This window comes from Phyllobates terribilis, unplaced genomic scaffold (assembly GCF_046119375.1).
Source record: "Phyllobates terribilis strain yellow unplaced genomic scaffold, ASM4611937v1 Scaffold_2__4_contigs__length_985480577, whole genome shotgun sequence".
Taxonomy (NCBI): domain Eukaryota; kingdom Metazoa; phylum Chordata; class Amphibia; order Anura; family Dendrobatidae; genus Phyllobates; species Phyllobates terribilis.
Window position 1 is genome coordinate 364,729,652 of NW_027362762.1, and position 26,666 is coordinate 364,756,317.

The following is a 26,666-nucleotide window of genomic DNA, read 5'->3' on the forward strand; positions in this document are numbered from 1 at the left end:
AGCCTACATTTTCTGCCAAAATGGGAAAGAAAAAGGATGTGTCGGCTGCTGAGAAGCAACAAATTGAGCAGTGTTTAGGTCAAGGCATGACTACAATCAACATTGTGCGATGATCAGGATGAAGTGTCTTGGCAATCAAGAAGTATGAAGCTGATTCACAGTACACACGTGTGCGTGCTGATAAGGGCAAATTGAGGACTCTTTCCTACAGGCAATTACATCAGGTTAAAAGAGCAGCGGCAAAAAAGCCTTGTCATAGCAGTAGTCAAGTTTTTGGAGCTGCTGGTGCCTCCAACGTCCCCCAAACAACAAGATGCAGGGTCCTTCAGAGGTTTGCAGCTGTGCATATGCCATCCTGTCGACCTCCTCTATCCACTTCACACAAGCAGAAACGGCTCCAGTGGGCCAAACATTACATGAAGACTGATTTCAAAACTCTTTTGTTCACGGATGAGTGCCATGCAGCGCTCGATGGTCCAGATGGATGGAGTGGAGGATGGCTGGTTGATGGACACCCCACGCAAACACGGCTACAGCGCCAACAAGGAGGAGGTGGAGTAATGCTTTGGGCTGGAATCATGGGGAGAGAGATTGTCGGCCCCTTTAGGATCCCTGAAGGCGCTAAAGATGAACTCCATAATGTATGTGGATTTTCTCAAACAGCACTTCCTGCCATGGTTCAAGAAGAAGAACCATGTATTTCACAGCAAGATCATTTTTTTGCATGATAATGCACCATCTCATGCTGCACATAAAACATCTGCATCTCTGGCTGATATGGGCATAAAAGGGGACAAACTTATGGTGTGACTCCCATGCTCCCCTGACCTCTACCCCATTCAGAACCTCTGGAGCATCATCAAAAGGAGTGTCTATGATGGCAGGAGGCAGTTCACATCTAAGCAACAGCTCTGGGAGGGTATTCTGTCCTCATGCAAAACAATTGAAGCAGAAACCATCCAAAACCTGACAAATTCAATGGACGAGAGAGTTCAGAAGCTCCTTTCGAATAAGGGGTCCTATGTGAAAATGTAACATCACCTAAAATAAAGTTTTGAGTTGAAAACTGTTTGATTTCAGTTTCTAATAACCTGCTAATGCTTATAATTTCAAAAATGACCATTTTTTTGGTCTTTATTAAAATGAAAAGGTTGATCGAAAAGTTTGGGGGATCTAAGAGTGTGGCAACCCAGTAGTCATGATTACTTCGAATTCTGACAATATGAGGGTCATGTTGCAGGTAGTGCAGCAAGAAGGCACTTATGTGTCTTGCGCATCTCGGAGCCCCAAAATTATTTTCCGGATAGATGCTGCTAAAAATTATTATTAATTTTAAATCTGGTGGAGCTTAGTATAGATGGGCTAATAGGATCAGTGCTGCACACTGCTACAAAGCCCAAATTATTTTCCAGTCAAGATACAGATAAACATGATTAGTAATTTGAAAGCTTAAAACGGTTGGTAGGGTGATTTTAACCAATCATCAAGCTTTTACTCTCCCCAGGATGACACAGGGGTAGAAAAGTCGTTTCGGATCCATGATTTGTTCATCTTTATGAACGTGAGTCTGTCTACATTATCAGTGGAGAGCCGCGTGCGCTTATCTGTCAGCACACCACCAGCAGCGCTGAACACACGTTCAGACAGAACGCTGACTGCGGGGCATGACAAGATCTCCAAGGCGTAAGTGGCTAGCTCCGGCCATTTATCCAGATTGGAAGCCCAAAAAGAGCAAGGGTCCAGTGACACAGTCATGGCTTCAATGTTTACTTGGAGATACTCCTGTACCATCGTCTCTAGGCGTTGACTATGTGTCAGACTGCTTGTCTCCTGTGGCCTTGCAAAGGATGGGCTAAAAAAGTGGTGAAATGATTCCGCAAAATTGATGTTACCAGCAGATACTGTGGTTCTGTTACGGTTTGAGTGCTGAACACTTGACGGTCCCACGGTTGGCAAGTTGGAACTGTGAGATTCACTACGTGCACCACTGGTGTTTTGTGGAAAAGCACATGTAAGATTCTGCAACAGTCTCTGCTGATACTCCTGCATGCATGCATCCCTTTCTATGGCAGGAATAATTTCTGCAAATTTACTTTTGTACCGGGGATCTAACAGTGTGGCAACCCAGTAGTCAGGATTATTTCTAATTCTCACAATTCGAGGGTCATGTTGCAGGTAGTGCAGCAAGAAGGCACTCATATGTGTTGCGCATCCAGGAGCACCAAGTCCCTGTTGTGTTGGTGGCGAGGTAACAATCATGCTTCCTTTCTCTGTCCTCTCCCCCCAACCTCGCACAACAGAAATGTGATCAAGGTCTCCCTCATCTGATGAGTCTTCCATCAGTTCGTCCTCCACTTCTTCCTGGGCTCCTGCACCTTCCTCACTAGTTTGGCTGCTACCATGCGCCCTGGTAAAACCATCTCCCCCACCCTCACATGCCTGCCGCCTTGGTGCTGCCGACCGTCTGGACCTTGCAGATGTTAGCCCTTCCGCATACAACTCCTCCTCCTCTACTTCCTCCACCTCCTCTTGTGCCACCACCTGACTCCGAATTCTGTTTAACATGTGCTCCAGCATGTAAATCACCGGAATAGTCATGCTGATAATGGCATCGTCAGCACTAAACATCTTCGTCGCCATTTCAAAACTGTGCAGAAGGGTGCATAGGTCCTTGATCTGAGACCACTCCTCCAGCGTGATTTGCCCCATCTCCGGATCTCGTTGGCCCAGGCTATACGTCAGAACGTATTGCACCAGGGCTTGTCGGTGCTGCCACATTCGCTGCAACATGTGCAGAGTTGAATTCCACCGGGTAGGCACATCGCATTTTAGCCGGTGAAGTGGCAGGCCCAACGACTTCTGTAGTGATGTAAGTCGCTGAGCTGCGGGATGCGACGGCGGAAGTGAGCACACAGCGACCGTGCCCTCTGCAGAAGGCCATCTAGTCTGGGATAGTGGGCTAAAAATTGCTGGACAACCAGGTTCAACACGTGAGCCATACAAGGCACGTGTGTGACATTGCCCCGGCGAAGGGCCGCACCCAGGTTTGCAGCATTGTCGCACACGGCCTTCCCTGGTTTCAGGTCCAGTGGAGACAACCATTCATGAAATTGGTTCTCCAGAGCTGACCACAACTCCTCAGCTGTGTGACTCACATTTCCCAGACATTTCAAAGTAAAAACCGCCTGATGACATTGAGCCCTACTGCCAGCATAGTAAGGAGGTGTGCAGGATCCCTTCTGCGCAGTTAGAAAGCTTGTGGCATGACCAGACAGGATTTGGGTGCAGGTGGAAGACCGAGAGGAGGTTGAGGAGGCAGAAGCAGTGGAGGAACTTTGACATAAAGAGGATTGACGCACAACTCGTGGGGACGGCAAGACTTGGACAGCAGCCCCTTGTCCTGCTGTCACCATAGTTACCCAGTGCCCAGTCAGCGACATGTAACGCCCCTGTCCATGCCTACTCGTCCAAGTGTCTGTGGTTAAATGCACCCTGTCACACACAGAGTTTCTCAAAGAAGCGGTGATGTTGTGTGCGACATGCTGGTGGAGCGCAGGCACAAATTTCTTTGAGAAATAGTGCCGACTGGGCATCTGGTACTGGGGCACTGCGACGGACATAAGGTCTCGAAAATCCTCTGTGTCCACCAGGCGGAAAGGCAGCATTTCTGTAGCCAAGAGCTTGCAGATGGTGAAATTCAACCTCTTAGCTTTCTCATGGCTAGGAGGAAATGGTCTTTTACTTGTCCACATCTGAGGGACTGAGGGCTGGCTATTGAGCTTAGACGGGGTTGATAAGGGTGTCCCCGGCATACTGCCGGTCTGTGAGGAAGATGCAGGCGGACATGTTAGGTTGCCTTGATCCAAAGGTGGTGCTATCGATGTCGGACAGCGCTCAACACCAGCTGTTGTTACCACCTCCAAAGAAAATGATGACCTGCCAATCACGCTGGCTGTTGCGGGTAAAGAGGTGGCAGGTCTGCGCCCCAAAACAGGTGTGACTGCTGTCCCCCCAGTCACAGAGGATGAAGAGGCCGCGGATGCACAAGATATGGCAGACGGTGGTTGGCCCGGCCGGCTAGGCCGCATTGTAGCACACTGAGCTTCCCACTGCAACTTATGCTTCATGTCCATGTGCCGGTTCATGCATGAAGTACTCAAACTATGTATTTTTTGGCCTCTACTTAGCTTTTTCTGACAAATGTTACAGATAACACGAGTTGGGTCATCTTTATCGATCTGAAAAAATGCCCAGGCTATGCAAGGCTTAGCACCCATGCGACCTGAAGAGCCACCACGACTTGTGGTGAGAGGCAGAGTTGTGTTTGAGGATGCAGTTGTTGACGTGCTTCCAGTACTACGTCTCTGTCCAGGAAGGCGCAACCTGACCTCGTCGTCACTAGCATCTTCCTCCACCTCCTCTGCTGACCTCATCTCTTGGCTGACTGTGCGTTGACAGTAAGTGGGATCTCCAACCTCATCATCATCACCCTGTGCGTTATCACACCCGTCGTCCTCAGAGCCAACCTGTTCCTGCCCTGACAAAAAACTAAAGTTGTCGCTCCAATCAGGTATTTGAGTCTCATCATCGTCTTCCTCATTGTCTCCACCAACAGGAGTTACAGTTTGGGAATGAGGGTCTACATTATGGTCAGAACCTTCTGCGTCTGGTCCTGGATCCGATTCATAAAGATTCTGGGCATCAGTGCAGATCATTTCCTCGTCTGGATTCACAGAAGCGCTGGAGTCGACCTCTGATTCCCAGGCTATAGTATGAGTAAACAGCTCTGCAGACTCAACCATCTGTTCTACCTCATACTCAGACGGGCAGCTGGAGATTTGGGAGCTGTGAGGAAGCAAGTGCGATTGGGGTGACACCTTTGAGGACTGGAGTATTTGTGATGTTGAAGTTGATGTGGAGGAGAGCCCACTTAAAGGAGCACTTGATATCCGTTGAAGCACCTGCTGTTTTTGTGCCTCATCTGGAATTTGTAGCGATTGGCGTGGCCGTAAGAAAGGGATCTTATCACATTGTCCGCTAAAAGAAGTAGACATTTTAGTTTGGCTGGAAGATGGTCTTTCTTCTGCAGATGTTACTGTTGCTTTAACACCTACCCCACGGACACAACCTTTTTTCCCCTTCCCAACAGGCCTATTCCCCTTTCCACCAGCAGCAGGCCTTTTTCCACTCATTTTGGTGGTTAACTAATTCACAACTCTGGAGTTGTTTGCACAAAAAAAACAATGGATGGGAACCGAACAGAGCTGAGTGGCCAAACTGTGGTATTAGGCCAAAACTATTGGCTGGGTTAGATGCAGAAAAAAATTATATTCAATTTGCAACCTGATGGAGGTCAGTATAGATGGACTAATAGAGAAAGTCCCACACACAGCTAGAAGCTCAAATAATTTTTCTGAGGTAGATGCAGAAAAAAAATATATTCAGTTTGCAACCTGATGGAGGTCAGTATAGATGGACTAATAGAGAAAGTCCCACACACCGCTAGAAGGCCAAATATTTTTTCAGAGCTAGATGCAGACAAAAAATTATTTTTAATTTGCAACCTGATGGAGGTCAGTATAGATGGACTAATAGAGAAAGTCCCACACACTGCTAGAAGGCCAAATATTTTTTCAGAGCTGGATGCAGATAAAAATTATTTTTAATTTGCAAACTGATGGAGGTCAGTATAGATGGACTAATAGAGAAAGTCCCACACACTGCTAGAAGGCCAAATATTTTTTCAGAGCTAGATGCAGAAAAAAATTATATTCAGTTTGCAACCTGATGGAGGTCAGTATAGATGGACTAATAGAACAAGTCCCACACACAGCTAGAAGCCCAAATATTTTTTCAGAGGTAGATGCAGATAAAAATTATTTTTAATTTGCAACCTGATGGAGGTCAGTATAGATGGACTAATAGAGAAAGTCCCACACACTGCTAGAAGGCCAAATATTTTTTCAGAGCTGGATGCAGATAAAAATTATTTTTAATTTGCAACCTGATGGAGGTCAATATAGATGGACTAATAGAGAAAGTCCCACACACTGCTAGAAGGCCAAATATTTTTTCAGAGATAGATGCAGGAAAAAATTATATTCAGTTTGCAACCTGATGGAGGTCAGTATAGATGGACTAATAGAACAAGTCCCACACACAGCTAGAAGCCCAAATATTTTTTTCAGAGGTAGATGCAGATAAAAATTATTTTTAATTTGCAACCTGATGGAGGTCAGTATAGATGGACTAATAGAGAAAGTCCCACACACTGCTAGAAGGCCAAATATTTTTTCAGAGCTAGATGCAGACAAAAAATTATTTTCAGTTTGCAACCTGGTGGAGGTCAGTATAGATGGACTAATAGAACAAGTCCCACACACAGCTAGAAGCCCAAATATTTTTTCAGAGGTAGATGCAGAAAAAAATTATATTCAGTTTGCAACCTGATGTAGGTCTGTATAGATGGATTAATAGAACAAGTCCCACACACAGCTAGAAGCCCAATATTTTTTCAGAGGTAGATGTAGAAAAAAAATATATTCAGTTTGCAACCTGATGGAGGTCAGTATAGATGGAGGAATAGAGAAAGTCCCACACACTGCTAGAAGGCCAAATATTTTTTCAGAGCTAGATGCAGACAAAAAATTATTTTTAATTTGCAACCTGATGGAGGTCAGTATAGATGGACTAATAGAGAAAGTCCCACACACTGCTAGAAGGCCAAATATTTTTTCAGAGCTGGATGCAGATAAAAATTATTTTTAATTTGCAACCTGATGGAGGTCAGTTTAGATGGACTAATAGAGAAAGTCCCACACACTGCTAGAAGGCCAAATATTTTTTCAGAGCTGGATGCAGATAAAAATTATTTTTAATTTGCAACCTAATGGAGGTCAGTATAGATGGACTAATAGAGAAAGTCCCACACACTGCTAGAAGGCCAACTATTTTTTCAGAGCTAGATGCAGACAAAAAATTATTTTTAATTTGCAATCTGATGGAGGTCAGTATAGATGGACTAATAGAGAAAGTCCCAGACACAGCTAGAAGCCCAAATATTTTTTCAGAGGTAGATGCAGATAAAAATTATTTTTAATTTGCAACCTGATGGAGGTCAGTATAGATGGACTAATAGAGAAAGTCCCACACACTGCTAGAAGGCCAAATATTTTTTCAGAGCTAGATGCAGACAAAAAATTATTTTCAGTTTGCAACCTGATGGAGGTCAGTATAGATGGACTAATAGAACAAGTCCCACACACAGCTAGAAGCCCAAATATTTTTTCAGATGTAGATGCAGAAAAAAATTATATTCAGTTTGCAACCTGATGGAGGTCTGTATAGATGGATTAATAGAACAAGTCCCACACACAGCTAGAAGCCCAATATTTTTTCAGAGGTAGATGCAGAAAAAAAATATATTCAGTTTGCAACCTGATGGAGGTCAGTATAGATGGACTAATAGAGAAAGTCCCACACACTGCTAGAAGGCCAAATATTTTTTCAGAGCTAGATGCAGAAAAAAATTATATTCAATTTGCAACCTGATGGAGGTCAGTATAGATGGACTAATAGAACAAGTCCCACACACTGCTAGAAGCCCAAATATTTTTTCAGAGCTAGATGCAGAAAAAAATTATATTCAATTTGCAACCTGATGGAGGTCAGTATAGATGGACTAATAGAATGATGCTATGCCCAAAAGATTTTACTTCACTAGGTGCAGTAAAAAAATTGGTATTCTATACACAGGTGGTATATCTTGCAACACAGATAGGCTACTCCACTGACTAACACACTCTGCAATAGGCCAAAAAGGATTAGCTTTGCTAGATTCAGCCAAATGCTGTGAAAAAAACTTGCACAGCACTGGCACAGACCTGCCTGGCAAAAACTGATAGGAACTGATGTAACCTAGTCCTGAAAAGGACTGCAATTACAATTAGTCTTTACTCCCACAATCTATCTATTTAAGAGCACAGACCTGCCTGATAAAAGTCGTAGGAAATGCTGTAACCTAGTCCTTAAAAGGACTGCAATCACAACTATTCCCTACTCCCAAGCTATCTGTAGATTTGTGCGAAAATTGGCTTGAAATTAACAAGGTATAGCGCACACAGCAACAGCGGTGCCGTCTAACACGCAGCTGCAACAGTGAGAAAATGGTGGCGACGGGGAAAATGGCTTGGTCTTATAGGGCAAGGACATGTGACATACACTGCCAATGACACATGCCCTTGCTTGTGTGAAAAAAGCACTTCGCTCCGTGTGTGCGCTGCTGATAGGCTGACAGATTGCACCTCCCCACTGTAAATGCGGGAAAGAGAAAAAAAAATGGAGATCTTCATTATTCCTGCAGAGATCCATCCCCTGCCCCTCCCCCCACCCCGCTGTACACTCAAACTGCGTATTAACATTAATTTTCATCATTACTGAGAAAAAATCCAGTTATGATTTTGGTGCACGAACAGTTATCGAACATAACCTCGAACAGCCGAATTTTTCTCAAATCGTTCGTGTTCGCCGAACGGCTCGAACACCGCCCAAAACAGCTCGAATTTGAGATTGGCGAACAGTTCGAGTAGAACAACGCTCATCTCTACTGTTGACGTTGAGCCCTGCTGCCAGCATAGTAAGGAGGTGTGCAGGATCCCTTATGCGCAGTTAGAAAGCTTGTGGCATGACCAGACAGGCTTTGGGTGCAGGTGGAGGACCGAGAGGAGGTTGAGGAGGCAGAAGCAGTGGAGGAACTTCGAGATAAAGAGGTTTGACGCACAACTCGTGGGGACGGCAAGACTTGGACAGCAGCCCCTTGTCCTGCTCTCACCATAGTTACCCAGTGCCCAGTCAGCGACATGTAACGCCCCTGTCCATGCCTACTTGTCCAAGTGTCTGTGGTGAAATGCACCCTGTTACACACAGAGTTTCTCAAAGAAGTGGTGATGTTGTGTGTGACATGCTGTTGGAGCGCAGGCACACCTTTCTTTGAGAAGTAGTGCCGACTGGGCATCTGGTACTGTGGCACAGCGACGGACATAAGGTCTTGAAAATCCTCTGTGTCCACCAAGCGGAAAGGCAGCATTTCTGTAGCCAAGAGCTTGCAGATGGTGAATTTCAACCTTTTAGCTTTCTCATAGCTAGGAGGAAATGGTCTTTTACTTGTCCACATCTGAGGGACCGAGGGCTGGCTGTTGTGCTAAGACAGGGTTGAGAAGGGTGTCCCCGGCAAACTGCCGGCCTGTGAGGAAGATGCAGGCAGACATGTTAGGTTGCCTTGATCCAAAGGTGGTGCTATCGATGTCGGACAGCGCTCAACACCAGCTGGTGTTACCACCTCCAAAGAAAATGATGACCTGCCAATCACGCTGGCTGTTGCGGGTAAAGAGGTGGCAGGTCTGCATCCCAAAACAGGTGTGACTGCTGTCCCCCCAGTCGCAGAGGATGAAGAGGCCGCGGATGCACAAGATGTGGGAGACGGTGGTTGGCCCAGCCGGCTAGGCCGCATTGTAGCACACTGAGCTTCCCACTGCAACTTATGCTTCATATCCATGTGCCGGTTCTTGCATGAAGTAATCAAACTATGCATTTTTTGGCCTCTACTTAGCTTTTGCTGACAAATGTTACAGATAACACAAGTTGGGTCATCTTTATCGATCTGAAAAAATGGCCAGGCTATGCAAGGCTTAGCACCCATGCGACCTGAAGAGCCTCAACGACTTGTGGTCAGAGGCAGAGTTGTGTTTGAGGATGCAGTTGTTGACTAGAGATGAGCGTTGTTCTACTCGAACTGTTCGCCAATCTCAAATTCGAGCTGTTTTGGGCGGTGTTCGAGCCGGTCGGCGAACACGAACAATTTGAGAAAAATTCGTCTGTTCGAGGTTATGTTCGATAACTGTTCGTGCACCAAAATCATAACTGGATTTTTTCTCAGTAATGATGAAAATTAATGTTAATACGCAGTTTGAGTGTACAGCGGGGCGGGGGGAGGGGCAGGGGATGGATCTCTGCAGGAACAATGAAGATCTCCATTTTTTTTTCTCTTTCCCGCATTTGCAGTGGGGAGGTGCAATCTGTCAGCCTATCAGCAGCGCACACACGGAGCGAAGTGCTTTTTTTCACACAAGCAAGGGCATGTGTGATTGGCAGTGTATGTCACATGTCCTTGCCCTATAAGACCAAGCCATTTTCCCCGTCGCCACCATTTTCTCACTGCTGCAGCTGCGTGTTAGACGGCACCGCTGTTGCTGTGTGCGCTATACCTTGTTAGTTTCAAGCCAATTTTCGCACAAATATACACATAGCTTGGGAGTAGGGAATAGTTGTGATTGCAGTCCTTTTAAGGACTAGGTTACAGCATTTCCTACGACTTTTATCAGGCAGGTCTGTGCTCTTAAATAGATAGATTGTGGGAGTAAAGACTAATTGTAATTGGAGTCCTTTTCAGGACTAGGTTACATCAGTTCCTATCAGTTTTTGCCAGGCAGGTCTGTGCCAGTGCTGTGCAAGTTTTTTTCACAGCATTTGGCTGAATCTAGCAAAGCTAATCCTTTTTGGCCTATTGCAGAGTGTGTTAGTCAGTGGAGTAGCCTATCTGTGTTGCAAGATATACCACCTGTGTATAGAATACCAATTTTTTTACTGCACCTAGTGGAGTAAAATCTTTTGGGCATAGCATCATTCTATTAGTCCATCTATACTGACCTCCATCAGGTTGCAAACTGAATATAATTTTTTTCTGCATCTAGCTCTGAAAAAATATTTGGGCTTCTAGCGGTGTGTGGGACTTGGTCTATTAGTCCATCTATACTGACCTCCATCAGGTTGCAAATTAAAAATAATTTCTTTCTGCATCTAGCTCTGAAAAAATATTTGGGCTTCTAGCAGTGTGTGGGACTTGGTCTATTAGTCCATCTATACTGACCTCCATCAGGTTGCAAATTAAAAATAATTTTTTTCTGCATCTAGCTCTGAAAAAATATTTGGGCTTCTAGCAGTGTGTGGGACTTGGTCTATTAGTCCATCTATACTGACCTCCATCAGGTTGCAAATTAAAAATAATTTTTTTCTGCATCTAGCTCTGAAAAAATATTTGGGCTTCTAGCAGTGTGTGGGACTTGGTCTATTAGTCCATCTATACTGACCTCCATCAGGTTGCAAATTAAAAATAATTTTTTTCTTCATTTATCTCTGAAAAAATATTTGGGCTTCTAGCAGCGTGTGGGACTTGTTCTATTAGTCCATCTATACTGACCTCCATCAGGTTGCAAATTAAAAATAATTTTTTTCTGCATGTAGCTCTGAAAAAATATTTGGGCTTCTAGCAGTGTGTGGGACTTGGTATATTAGTCCATCTATACTGACCTCCATCAGGTTGCAAATTAAAAATCATTTTTTTCTGCATCTAGCTCTGAAAAAATATTTGGGCTTCTAGCAGTGTGTGGGACTTGGTCTATTAGTCCATCTATACTGACCTCCATCAGGTTGCAAATTGAATAAAAAAATTTTCTGCATCTAGCTCTGAAAAAATATTTGGGCTTCTAGCAGTGTGTGGGACTTGGTCTGTTAGTCCATCTATACTGACCTCCATCAGGTTGCAAATTGAATAAAAAAAATTTCTGCATCTAGCTCTGAAAAAATATTTGGGCTTCTAGCGGTGTGTGGGACTTGGTCTATTAGTCCATCTATACTGACCTCTATCAGGTTGCAAATTAAAAATAATTTTTTTCTGCATCTAGCTCTGAAAAAATATTTGGGCTTCTAGCAGTGTGTGGGACTTGGTCTATTAGTCCATCTATACTGACCTCCATCAGGTTGCAAATTAAAAATAATTTTTTTCTTCATTTATCTCTGAAAAAATATTTGGGCTTCTAGCAGCGTGTGGGACTTGTTCTATTAGTCCATCTATACTGACCTCCATCAGGTTGCAAATTAAAAATAATTTTTTTCTGCATCTAGCTCTGAAAAAATATTTGGGCTTCTAGCAGTGTGTGGGACTTGGTCTATTAGTCCATCTATACTGACCTCCATCAGGTTGCAAATTAAAAATAATTTTTTTCTGCATCTAGCTCTGAAAAAATATTTGGGCTTCTAGCGGTGTGTGGGACTTGGTCTATTAGTCCATCTATACTGACCTCCATCAGGTTGCAAATTAAAAATAATTTTTTTCTGCATCTAGCTCTGAAAAAATATTTGGGCTTCTAGCAGTGTGTGGGACTTGGTCTATTAGTCCATCTATACTGACCTCCATCAGGTTGCAAATTAAAAATATTTTTTTTCTGCATCTAGCTCTGAAAAAATATTTGGGCTTCTAGCAGTGTGTGGGACTTGGTCTATTAGTCCATCTATACTGACCTCCATCAGGTTGCAAATTAAAAATAATTTTTTTCTTCATTTATCTCTGAAAATATATTTGGGCTTCTAGCAGCGTGTGGGACTTGTTCTATTAGTCCATCTATACTGACCTCCATCAGGTTGCAAATTAAAAATAATTTTTTTCTGCATCTAGCCCAGCCAATAGTTTTGGCCTAATACCACAGTTTGGCCACTCAGCTCTGCTCGGTTACCATCCATTGTTTTTTTGTGCAAACAACTCCAGAGTTGTGAATTAGTTAACCACCAAAATGAGTGGAAAAAGGCCTGCTGCTGGTGGAAAGGGGAATAGGCGTGTTGGGAAGGGGAAAAAAGGTTGTGTCCGTGGGGTAGGTGCAGAAGAAAGACCATCTTCCAGCCAAACTAAAATGTCTACTTCTTTTAGCGGACAATGTGATAAGATCCCTTTCTTACGGCCACGCCAATCGCTACAAATTCCAGATGAGGCACAAAAACAGCAGGTGCTTCAACGGATATCAAGTGTTCCTTTAAGTGGGCTCTCCTCCACATCAACTTCAACATCACAAATACTCCAGTCCTCAAAGGTGTCACCCAAATCGCACTTGCTTCCTCACAGCTCCCAAATCTCCAGCTGCCCGTCTGAGTATGAGGTAGAACAGATGGTTGAGTCTGCAGAGCTGTTTACTCATACTATAGCCTGGGAATCAGAGGTCGACTCCAGCGTTTCTGTGAATCCAGACGAGGAAATAATCTGCACTGATGCCCAGAATCTTTATGAGTCGGATCCAGGACCAGACGCAGAAGGTTCTGACCATAATGTAGACCCTCATTCCCAAACTGTAACTCCTGTTGGTGGAGACAATGAGGAAGACGATGATAAGACTCAAATAGATGATTGGAGCGACAACTTTAGTTTTTTGTCAGGGCAGGAACAGGTTGGCTCTGAGGACGACGGGTGTGATAACGCACAGGGTGATGATGATGAGGTCGGAGATCCCACTTACTGTCAACCCACAGTCAGCCAAGAGGTGAGGTCAGCAGAGGAGGTGGAGGAAGATGCTAGTGACGACGAGGTCAGGTTGCGCCTTCCTGGACGGAGACGTAGTACTGGAAGCACGTCAACAACTGCATCCTCAAACACAACTCTGCCTCTCACCACAAGTCGTGGTGGCTCTTCAGGTCGCATGGGTGCTAAGCCTTGCATAGCCTGGGCATTTTTTCAGATCGATAAAGATGACCCAACTCATGTTATCTGTAACATTTGTCAGCAAAAGCTAAGTAGAGGCCAAAAAATACATAGTTTGAGTACTTCATGTATGAACCGGCACATGGACATGAAGCATAAGTTGCAGTGGGAAGCTCAGTGTGCTACAATGCGGCCTAGCCGGCCGGGCCAATCACCGTCTGCCATATCTTGTGCATCCGCGGCCTCTTCATCCTCTGTGACTGGGGGGACAGCAGTCACACCTGTTTTGGGGCGCAGACCTGCCACCTCTTTACCCGCAACAGCCAGCGTGATTGGCAGGTCATCATTTTCTTTGGAGGTGGTAACACCAGCTGTCCGACATCGATAGCACCACCTTTGGATCAAGGCAACCTAACATGTCCGCCTGCATCTTCCTCACAGACCGGCAGTTTGCCGGGGACACCCTTATCAACCCCGTCTAAGCACAATAGCCAGCCCTCGGTCCCTCAGATGTGGACAAGTAAAAGACCATTTCCTCCTAGCCATGAGAAAGCTAAGAGGTTGAATTTCACCATCTGCAAGCTCTTGGCTACAGAAATGCTGCCTTTCCGCCTGGTGGACACAGAGGATTTTCGAGACCTTATGTCCGTCGCAGTGCCCCAGTACCAGATGCCCAGTCGGCACTACTTCTCAAAGAAAGGTGTGCCTGCGCTCCACCAGCATGTCGCACACAACATCACCGCTTCTTTGAGAAACTCTGTGTGTGACAGGGTGCATTTCACCACAGACACTTGGACGAGTAGGCATGGACAGGGGCATTACATGTCGCTGACTGGGCACTGGGTAACTATGGTGACAGCAGGACAAGCGGCTGCTGTCCAAGTCTTGCCGTCCCCACGAGTTGTGCGTCAATCCTATTTATGTCAAAGTTCCTCCACTGCTTCTGCCTCCTCAACCTCCTCTCGGTCTTCCACCTGCACCCAACGCCTGTCTGGTCATGCCACAAGCTTTCTAACTGCGCAGAAGGGATCCTGCACACCTCCTTACTATGCTGGCAGTAGGGCTCAACGTCATCAGGCGGTTTTTACATTGAAATGTCTGGGAAATGTGAGTCACACAGCTGAGGAGTTGTGGTCAGCTCTGGAGAACCAATTTCATGAATGGTTGTCTCCACTGGACCTGAAACCAGGGAAGGCCGTGTGCGACAATGCTGCAAACCTGGGTGCGGCCCTTCGCCGGGGCAATGTCACACACGTGCCTTGTATGGCTCACGTGTTGAACCTGGTTGTCCAGCAATTTTTAGCCCACTATCCCAGACTAGATGGCCTTCTGCAGAGGGCACGGTCGCTGTGTGCTCACTTCCGCCGTTCGCATCCCGCAGCTCAGCGACTTAAATCTCTACAGAAGTCGTTGGGCCTGCCACTTCACCGGCTAAAATGCGATGTGCCTACCCGGTGGAATTCAACTCTTCACATGTTGCAGCGACTGTGGCAGCACCGACAAGCCCTGGTGCAATACGTTCTGACGTATAGCCTGGGCCAACGAGATTCAGAGGTGGGGCAAATCACGCTGGAGGAGTGGTCTCAGATCAGGAACCTATGCACCCTTCTGCACAGTTTTGAAATGGCGACGAAGATGTTTAGTGCTGACGATGCCATTATCAGCATGACTATTCCGGTGATTTACATGCTGGAGCACATGTTAAACAGAATTCGGAGTCAGGTGGTGGCACAAGAGGAGGTGGAGGAAGTAGAGGAGGAGGAGTTGTATGCGGAAGGGCTAACATCTGCAAGGTCCAGACGGTCGGCAGCACCAAGGCGGCAGGCATGTGAGGGCGGGGGAGATGGTTTTACCAGGGCGCAATGTAGCAGCCAAACTAGTGAGGAAGGTGCAGGAGCCCAGGAAGAAGTGGAGGACGAACTGATGGAAGACTCATCAGATGAGGGAGACCTTGATCACATTTCTGTTGTGCGAGGTTGGGGGGAGAGGACAGAGGAAGGAAGCATGATTGTTACCTCGCCACCAACACAACAGGGACTTGGTGCTCCTGGATGCGCAACACACATGAGTGCCTTCTTGCTGCACTACCTGCAACATGACCCTCGAATTGTGAGAATTAGAAATAATCCTGACTACTGGGTTGCCACACTGTTAGATCCCCGGTACAAAAGTAAATTTGCAGAAATTATTCCTGCCATAGAAAGGGATGCACGCATGCAGGAGTATCAGCAGAGACTGTTGCAGAATCTTACATGTGCTTTTCCACAAAATACCAGTGGTGCACGTAGTGAATCTCACAGTTCCAACTTGCCAACCGTGGGACCGTCAAGTGTTCAGCACTCAAACCGTAACAGAACCACAGTATCTGCTGGTAACATCAATTTTGCGGAATCATTTCACCACTTTTTTAGCCCATCCTTTGCAAGGCCACAGGAGACAAGAAGTCTGACACATAGTCAACGCCTAGAGACGATGGTACAGGAGTATCTCCAAGTAAACATTTAAGCCACGACTGTGTCACTGGACCCTTGCTCTTTTTGGGCTTCCAATCTGGATAAATGGCCGGAGCTAGCCACTTACGCCTTGGAGATCTTGTCATGCCCCGCAGCCAGCGTTCTGTCTGAACGTGTGTTCAGCGCTGCTGGTGGTGTGCTGACAGATAAGCGCACGCGGCTCTCCACTGATAATGTAGACAGACTCACGTTCATAAAGATGAACAAATCATGGATCCGAAACGACTTTTCTACCCCTGTGTCATCCTGGGGAGAGTAAAAGCTTGATGATTGGTTAAAATCACCCTACCAACCGTTTTAAGCTTTCAAATTACTAATCATGTTTATCTGTATCTTGACTGGAAAATAATTTGGGCTTTGTAGCAGTGTGCAGCACTGATCCTATTAGGCCATCTATAATAAGCTTCACCAGATTTAAAATTAAAAATAATTTTTAGCTGCATCTATCCCGGAAAATAATTTTGGGGCTCCGAGATGCGCAAGACACATAAGTGCCTTCTTGCTGCACTACCTGCAGCATGACCCTCATATTGTCAGAATTCGAAGTAATCATGACTACTGGGTTGCCACACTCTTAGATCCCCCAAACTTTTCGATCAACCTTTTCATTTTAATAAAGACCAAAAAAATGGTCATTTTTGAAATTATAAGCATTAGCAGGTTGTTAGAAACTGAAATCAAACAGTTTTCAACTCAAAACTTTATTCTAGGTGATGTTACATTTTCACATAGGACCCCTTGTTCGAAAGGAGCTTCTGAACTCTCTCGTCCATTGAATTTGTCAGGTTTTGGATGGTTTCTGCTTCAATTGTTTTGCATGAGGACAGAATACCCTCCCAGAGCTGTTGCTTAGATGTGAACTGCCTCCCGCCATCATAGACACTCCTTTTAATGATGCTCCAAAGGTTCTGAATGGGGTAGAGGTCAGGGGAGCATGGGGGTCACACCATAAGTTTGTCCCCTTTTATGCCCATATCAGCCAGAGATGCAGATGTTTTATGTGCAGCATGAGATGGTGCATTATCATGCAGAAAAATGATCTTGCTGTGAAATACACGGTTCTTCTTCTTGAACCATGGCAGGAAGTGCTGTTTGAGAAAATCCACATACATTATGGAGTTCATCTTTAGCGCCTTCAGGGATCCTAAAGGGGCCGACAATCTCTCTCCCCATGATTCCAGCCCAAAACATTACTCCACCTCCTCCTTGTTGGCGCTGTAGCCGTGTTTGCGTGGGGTGTCCATCAACCAGCCATCCTCCACTCCATTCATCTGGACCATCGAGCGCTGCACGGCACTCATCCGTGAACAAAACAGTTTTGAAATCAGTCTTCATGTAATGTTTGGCCCACTGGAGCCGTTTCTGCTTGTGTGAAGTGGATAGAGGAGGTCGACAGGATGGCATATGCACAGCTGCAAACCTCTGAAGGACCCTGCATCTTGTTGTTCGGGGGACGTTGGAGGCACAAGCAGCTTCAAAAACTTGTCTGCTGCTATGACAAGGCTTTTTTGCCGCTGCTGTTTCAACCTGACGTAATTGCCTGTAGGAAAGAGTCCTCAATTTGCCCTTATCAGCACGCACACGTGTGTACTGTGAATCAGCTACATACTTCTTGATTGCCAAGACACTTCATCCTGATCATCGCACAATGTTGATTGTAGTCATGCCTTAACCTAAACACTCCACAATTTGTTGCTTCTCAGCAGCCGACACATCCTTTTTCTTTCCCATTTTGGCAGAAAATGTAGGCTGCTTAATAATGTGAGAGAGCCTTCTTAAGTAGTCTTGCCTTTCATTGGACACACCTGCCAAACTAATTAGCACAGGTGTCTGCAATTGCTTACAGTGATATAAAGAGCCCTGACACACATCACCATCAATGAGTTTAACTGACAAACAAACAAATTCTTCCCTTATCACTCCTAAACACTTTTTGCATAATAATTTGGAACGCGGTGTACATGTGCTTTTCCACAAAACACCAGTGGTTCACGTAGTGAATCTTACAGTTCTAACTTGCCAACCGTGGTCTGTATGGAATTGTTCAATAAAGGGCCCAAAATTAAGATAACATAGATGGGAGAGGTCTCTATGAATAGGAATTCCTAAGTATTTGATACCCTGTGAGGGCCAGGCAAAGGGAAAGTTGGACTGGATGGAATCCTATATGGATTTAGGGAGGGAGACATCGAGGGCCTCAGACTTCGCTGCATTGATTTTAAAATTTGACCATGTAACAAAGTGATCTATTTCAGCCATAACAGCAGGGATGGATATATGTGATTGAGTGATATATACTAGGACATCATCAGCAAATAGAGAGCACTTGTACTCGGTGCCTCCCACCTCAATCCACCTAATATTGGGGTTATGGCGAATTGATGAGAGCAGGTGCTCCGTCACTAGGATGTATAAGAGAGGGGACAGAGGACATCCCTGCCTTGTCCCATTGGTGATTGTGAAAGGTGATGAAAATGTTCTGACGCACCCCCTGGGCCTTGGGACACCCGGAGCCGGACCCTTTTTGGTGGATGCTGGTGGTTGTAGTCTTCGTGGCGGCGATCCGGTTCCGTGGCTCAGGGCGGTCAAACCAGTGGCGGAACTATTTATGTGGTTTTGATGTTTAAATGTCCGACTACGCCACCCGTGGATTGCGGTCAGAGTGAACCGCCGCTACTGGGCAGACCGCTAAGGCTGGTGTTGTGGGTGCAGCAGAGCGTAGCATAACTCCCCACGGGAGGAGTATAGCCTCAGGGCAGTGTATGCGGAGGATGGGGGTGATGGTGCAGGGCAGCAGCAGTAACGACACGGAGTCAGTGATGCAGTTCAGGGCCTTTACTCACAGTTCTTATTATCCAGACCACGTCTGCAGGTAACGGCTGCCCACGTCGTACTGTGCTCACCAGGTGAGGGGCTCAGACATCTCCCAGATAACTTTGGAGCGCTTCACAGGACCCCCTTTGTGTGTCCTTTGTCTGGCCTTTCTTACCAACACTTCTGTCCGGCTGCCTCGGGCCTCCTCTTGGTAAACTTGGCGCCAGTTTCCCTGACCCTATGTGGTGCCTTCCTAGCGGGTGGAGCAAGGGGCTGCGCCACATAAAATGTCAGAGCCTCCGGTTTCTAGCTGAGGGTCGTTTCCTGCCTCCACTAGTTCGGGGACCGGTCTCCCCCTTTGGCCTGACCCCTCCACGCAGGTGGATTCGGGCGTGCGGTGGCGACTCACCCGTCCGCACCCCTGGGATCCCTTCATTCCTCGTTCCTGGAGCCTTCTCCGCTCCTCTTCCTTCCTTGTCCCTCTTGCAGGCCTGGGCCTCTGTTACTAGGCCCGCCTCCGGAGCAGAGCTCATGCAGAGCCCCTGCTCCCTGCCACTTCTGCTCAGACTCCTCTGCACTGAACTAAGATGGTGCCCACCTTTTATACTCCCTTCTCAATGCACCCAGGAACTGCTTCCTCCCTGCTCCTGCACTGCAGGGTTCCCCTTCCTCAGTGTTCCCTCCCCCCACTCCAGCCAGGGACAGGGACTGTCGTGCCCATCTCAGGGGCATATTGATCGCCCTGCCCCACGGCAATGTGGTGTAATGCATGCAGGTGTCGGGTCCTGATCCACACTCCATCCTTATCTGAGAGTGAGATATCACACCTCTGGGTGAGGTGCAATACGTCTGTAGCAACCGAGCCCTCGGTGCTACAGTTCCATTTATCTTCAGCATAGGTGACGTATTGTGATACAGGGCCGTGATTTTGGCTATAAAAGGGTCCCCTAGACCCCTACCCCAAGCTTTTTAAGAGAATCATATATGGCGTGCCAGGAGACTCTATGGAATGCTTTCTCAGCATCCAACGAGAGTATCTACTTACAAATTTTTAACTGCATCTAGCCCAGGAAATACTTTGTGCCTAGTAGCAGTGTCTGCTAGTCAGCGGATTATCCCGGCTGTTAAGCAAGCTACACCACCTGTAGTTTGGACCCTTAATTTTTTCAAAGGAAATGCTTCGGGACCACGGGATACTTAGTGAAGAGCATCAGGAGGCACCCCAAGGCATAGGGGCTGGGACTGGCACTAGGATGCCTTGCGGTGGACAGCCGAGCTCGATCCTTATAAAAGCTTTTTAACTGCAGCAGCTTTAGTGGATCTACTGGAGCTGGAATTACGCGGCTGCTGGCATGAGACTTGCCCTCCAATAGATCCTTGTAAATGGATTTAAAGTGTATTCATTCAAATTAGAGGGACAATTTAAATTAAAAAGCTTAGAGCTGCCTCCACCACAGGGGGGCTCTCTCGACCCACCAGCGGACAGGCACCAGTATTGGGAGAGGGGGGCTGGCCGTCAGGGTTCACCGCGGCTCTGGCACAAACCCGGCGACACGGAGGTGGCACGGGCAGGAGCGGACTGGCAGTCTCGGCTTCTCACTTTTTGGATTTTAGAAGGGCATGACATGCCTATATCTGTGTCTCCCCCTCCTTTTACTCCTCCACCTCTTTTCTTTTCGCATGACTATATGTACTTGTCACTTTTCCATGTGTTAGTTGTGTCTTCTGAGCAGTTTGTCAGCTTTTGGACACCTTTGAAGGTGTTTTCTATGTGTTTCTATGTGTTTTTGTTTGCCTGCCATTGGTTTTAACGGTGTTCGAAGGTGTTCAACGAACAGTTCGACGAACAGTTCGGCGAACACACGGGTGTTCGACGAACCGAACCGAACTCGAACACTACGGGGGTGGCTCAACACTATTGTTGACGTGCTTCCAGTACTACGTCTCTGTCCAGGAAGGTGCAACCTGACCTCGTCGTCACTAGCATCCTCCTCCACCTCCTCTGCTGAACTCATCTCTTGGCTGACTGTGGGTTGACAGTAAGTGGGATCTCCAACCTCGTCATCAACACCCTGTATGTTATCACACCCGTCGTCCTCAGAGCCAACCTCTTCCTGCCCTGACAAAACACTAAAGTTGTCGCTCTAATCAGGTATTTGAGTCTCATCATCGTCTTCCTCATTGTCTCCACCAACAGGAGTTACAGTTTGGCAAATTGAGTCGACATTATGGTCAGAACCTTCTGCGTCTGGTCCTGGATCCGACTCATAAAGATTCTGGGCATCAGTGCAGATCATTTCCTCGTCTGGATTCACAGAAGCTCTGGAGCCGACCTCTGATTCCCAGGCTATAGTATGAGTAAACAGCTCTGCAGGCTCAACCATCTGTTCTACCCCATACTCAGACGGGCAGCTGGAGACTTGGGAGCTGTGAGGAAGCAAATGTGATTGGGGTGACACCTCTGAGGACTGGAGTATTTGTGATGTTGAAGTTGAGGTGGAGGAGAGCCCACTTAAAGGAGCACTTGATATCCGTTGAAGCACCTGCTGTTTTTGTGCCTCATCTGGAATTTGCAGCGATTGGCGTGGCCATAAGAAAGGGATCTTATCACATTGTCCGCTAAAAGAAGTAGACATCTTAGTTTGGCTGGAAGATGGTCTTTCTTCTGCAGATGTTACTGTTGCTTTAACACCTACCCCACGGACACAACCTTTTTTTGCCTTCCCAACACGCCTATTCCCCTTTCCACCAGCAGCAGGCCTTTGTCCACTCATTTTGGTGGTTAACTAAATCACAACTCTGGAGATGTTTGCATAAAAAGCAATGGATGGGAACCGAGCAGAGCTGAGAGGCCAAACTGTGGTATTAGGCCGAAAGTATTGGCTGGGTTTGATGCAGATAAAAATTATTTTGAAATTGCAACCTGGTGGAGGTTAGTATAGATGGACTAATAGAACAAGTCCCACACACTGCTACAAGCCAAAATATTTTTTCAGAGCTAGATGCAGAAAAAAATTATATTGAAATTGCAACCTGGTGGAGGTTAGTATAGATGAACTAATAGAACAAGTCCCACACACTGCTACAAGCCGAAATATTTTTTCAGAGCTAGATGCAGATAAAAATTGTTTTGAATTTGCAAGCTGGTGGTGGTTAGTATAGATGGACTAATAGAACAAGTCCCACACACTGCTACAAGCCGAAGCCCAAATATTTTTTCAGAGCTAGATGCAGGTAAAAATTATATTGAATTTGCAACCTGGTGGAGGTTAGTATAGATGGACTAATAGAACAAGTCCCACACTCTGCTACAAGCTGAAATATTTTTTCAGAGCTAGATGCTGAAAAAATGATATTGAATTTGCAACCTTTTGGAGGTTAGTATAGATGAACTAATAGAACAAGTCACACACACTGCTACAATCCGAAATATTTTTTCAGAGCTAGATGCAGAAAAAAATTATATTGAATTTGCAACCTGGTGGAGGTTAGCATAGATGGACTAATAGAACAAGTCCCACACACTGCTACAAGCCGAAATATTTTTTTAAAGCTAGTTGCAGAAAAAAAATATTTTGAATTTGCAACCTGGTGGAGGTTAGTATAGATGGACGAATAGAACAAGTCCCACACACTGCTACAAGCCGAAGACCAAATATTTTTTCAGAGCTAGATGCAGTTAAAAATTATATAGAATTTGCAACCTGGTGGAGGTTAGTATAGATGGACTAATGGAACTAGTCCCACACACTGCTACAAGCCGAAATATTTTTTCAGAGCTAGATGCAGAAAAAAATTATATTGAATTTGCAACCTGGTGGAGGTTAGTATGCAGTAGATGGACTAATAGAACAAGTCCCACACACTGCTACATGCCGAAATGCTTTTTCAGAGCTAGATGCAGAAAAAAATTATATTGAATTTGCAACCTGGTGGAGGTTAGTATAGATGGACTAATTAAACAAATCCCACACACTGCTACAAGCCAAAATATCTTTTCAGAGCTAGATGCAGATAAAAATTGTTTTGAATTTGGATCCTGGTGGAGGTTAGTATAGATGGACTAATAGAACAAGTGTCACACACTGCTACAAGCCGAAGCCCAAATATTTTTTCAGAGCTAGATGCAGATAAAAATGATATTGAATTTGCAACCTGGTGGAGGTTAGTATAGATGGACTAATAGAACAAGTCCCACACACTGCTATAAGCCGAAATATTTTTTCAGAGCTAGATGCAGAAAAAAATTATATTGAATTTGCAACCTGGTGGAGGTTAGTATAGATGGACTAATAGTACAAGCCCCACACACTGTTACAAGCCAAAATATTTTTTCAGAGCTAGATGCAGAAAAAAATTATATTGAATTTGCAACCTGGTGGAGATTAGTATAGATGGACTAATAGAACAAGTCCCACACACTGCTACAAGCCGAAATATTTTTCAGAGCTAGATGCAGAAAAAAATTATATTGAATTTGCAACCTGGTGGAGGTTAGTATAGATGGACTAATAGAACAATTCCCACACACTGCTACAAGCCAAAATATTTTTTCAGAGCTAGATGCAGAAAAAAATTATATTGAATTTGCAACATGGTGGAGGTTAGTATAGATGGACTAAAAGAACAAGTGCCACACACTGCTATAAGCCAAAATATTTTTTCAGAGCTAGATGCAGATAAAAATTGTTTTGAATTTGCATCCTGGTGGAGGTTAGTATAGATGGACTAATAGAACAAGTGTCACACACTGCTACAAGCAGAAGCCCAAATATTTTTTCAGAGGTAGATGCAGATAAAAATGATATTGAATTTGCAACCTCGTGGAGGTTAGTATAGATGGACTAATAGAACACGTCCCACACACTGCTACAAGCCGAAATATTTTTTCAGAGCTAGATGCAGAAAAAATTATATTGAATTTGCAACCTGGTGGAGGTTAGTATAGATGGACTAATAGAACAAGTCCCACACACTGCTACAAGCCGAAATATTTTTCAGAGCTAGATGCAGAAAAAATTTATATTGAATTTGCAACCTGGTGGAGGTTAGTATAGATGGACTAATAGAACAAGTCCCACACACTGCTACAAATCCAAAATATTTTTCAGAGCTAGATGCAGAAAAAAATTATATTGAATTTGCAACCTGGTGGAGGTTAGTATACAGTAGATGGACTAATAGAACAAGTCCCACACACTGCTACAAGCCGAAATATTATTTCAGAGCTAGATGCAGAAAAAATTATATTGAATTTGCAACCTGGTGGAGGTTAGCATAGATGGACTAATAGAACAACTCCCACACACTGCTACAAGCCGAAATATTTTTTCAGAGCTAGATCCAGAAAAAAATTATATTGAATTTGCAACCTGGTGGAGGTTAGTATAGATGGACTAATAGAACAAGTCCCACACGCTGCTACAAGCCGAAACCCAAATATTTTTTCAGAGCTAGATGCAGATAAAAATTATATTGAATTTGCAACCTGGTGGAGGTTAGTATAGATGGAATAATAGAACAAGTCACTAGAGATGAGCGTTGTTCGACTCGAACTGTTCGCCAATCTCAAATTCGAGCTGTTTTGGGCGGTGTTCGAGCCGTTCGGCGAACACCAACGATTTGAGAAAAATTCGGCTGTTCGAGGTTATGTTCGATAACTGTTCGTGCAACAAAATCATAACTGGATTTTTTCTCAGTAATGATGAAAATTAATGTTAATACGCAGCTTGAGTGTACAGCGGGGTGGGGGGAGGGGCAGGGGATGGATCTCTGCAGGAATAATGAAGATCTCCATTTTTTTTCACTTTCCCGCATTTACAGTGGGGAGGTGCAATCTGTCAGCCTATCAGCAGCGCACACACGGAGCGAAGTGCTTTTTTTCACACAAGCAAGGGCATGTGTCATTGGCAGTGTATGTCACATGTCCTTGCCCTATAAGACCAAGCCATTTTCCCCGTCGCCACCATTTTCTCACTGCTGCAGCTGCGTGTTAGACGGCACCGCTGTTGCTGTGTGCGCTATACCTTGTTAATTTCAAGCCGATTTTAGCACAAATCTACAGAAAGCTTGGGAGTAGGGAATAGTTGTGATTGCAGTCCTTTTAAGGACTAGGTTACAGCATTTCCTATGACTTTTATCAGGCAGGTCTGTGCTCTTAAATAGATAGATTGTGGGAGTAAAGACTAATTGTAATTGCAGTCCTTTTCAGGACTAGGTTACATCAGTTCCTATCAGTTTTTGCCAGGCAGGTCTGTGCCAGTGCTGTGCAAGTTTTTTTTAACAGCATTTGGCTGAATCTAGCAAAGCTAATCCTTTTTGGCCTATTGCAGAATGTGTTAGTCAGTGGAGTAGCCTATCTGTGTTGCAAGATATACCACCTGTGTATAGAATACCAATTTTTTTACTGCACCTAGTGAAGTAAAATCTTTTGGGCATAGCATCATTCTATTAGTCCATCTATACTGACCTCCATCAGGTTGCAAATTGAATATAATTTTTTCCTGCATCTAGCTCTGAAAAAATATTTGGGCTTCTAGCAGTGTGTGGGACTTGTTCTATTAGTCCATCTATACTGACCTCCATCAGGTTGCAAACTGAATATAATTTTTTTCTGCATCTAGCTCTGAAAAAATATTTGGCCTTCTAGCAGTGTGTGGGACTTGTTCTATTAGTCCATCTATACTGAACTCCATCACGCTGCAAATTCAAAATAATTTTTTGTCTGCATCTAGCTCTGAAAAAATATTTGGCCTTCTAGCAGTGTGTGGGACTTTCTCTATTAGTCCATCTATACTGACCTCCATCAGGTTGCAAATTAAAAATAATTTTTATCTGCATCTACCTCTGAAAAAATATTTGGGCTTCTAGCTGTGTGTGGGACTTGTTCTATTAGTCCATCTATACTGACCTCCATCAGGTTGCAAACTGAATATAATTTTATTCAGAATCTAGCTCTGAAAAAATATTTGGCCTTCTAGCAGTGTGTGGGACTTTCTCTATTAGTCCATCTATACTGACCTCCATCAGGTTGCAAATTAAAAATAATTTTTATCTGCATCTAGCTCTGAAAAAATATTTGGCCTTCTAGCAGTGTGTGGGACTTTCTCTATTAGTCCATCTATACTGACCTCCATCAGGTTGCAAATTAAAAATAATTTTTTGTCTGCATCTAGCTCTGAAAAAATATTTGGCCTTCTAGCAGTGTGTGGGACTTTCTCTATTAGTCCATCTATACTGACCTCCATCAGGCTGCAAATTAAAAATATTTTTTTTCTGCATCTACCTCTGAAAAAATATTTGGCCTTCTAGCTGTGTGTGGGACTTGTTCTATTAGTCCATCTATACTGACCTCCATCAGGTTGCAAACTGAATATAATTTTTTTCTGCATCTAGCTCTGAAAAAATATTTGGCCTTCTAGCAGTGTGTGTGACTTTCTCTATTAGTCTATCTATACTGACCTCCATCAGGTTGCAAATTAAAAATAATTTATATCTGCATCTAGCTCTGAAAAAATATTTGGCCTTCTAGCAGTGTGTGGGACTTTCTCTATTAGTCCACCTATACTGACCTCCATCAGGTTGCAAACTGAATATATTTTTTTTCTGCATCTACCTCTGAAAAAATATTTGGGCTTCTAGCTGTGTGTAGGACTTGTTCTATTAGTCCATCTATACTGACCTCCATCAGGTTGCAAACTGAATACAATTTTTTTCTGCATCTACCTCTGAAAAAATATTTGGGCTTCTAGCTGTGTGTGGGACTTGTTCTATTAGTCCATCTATACTGACCTCCATCAGGTTGAAAATTGAATATAATT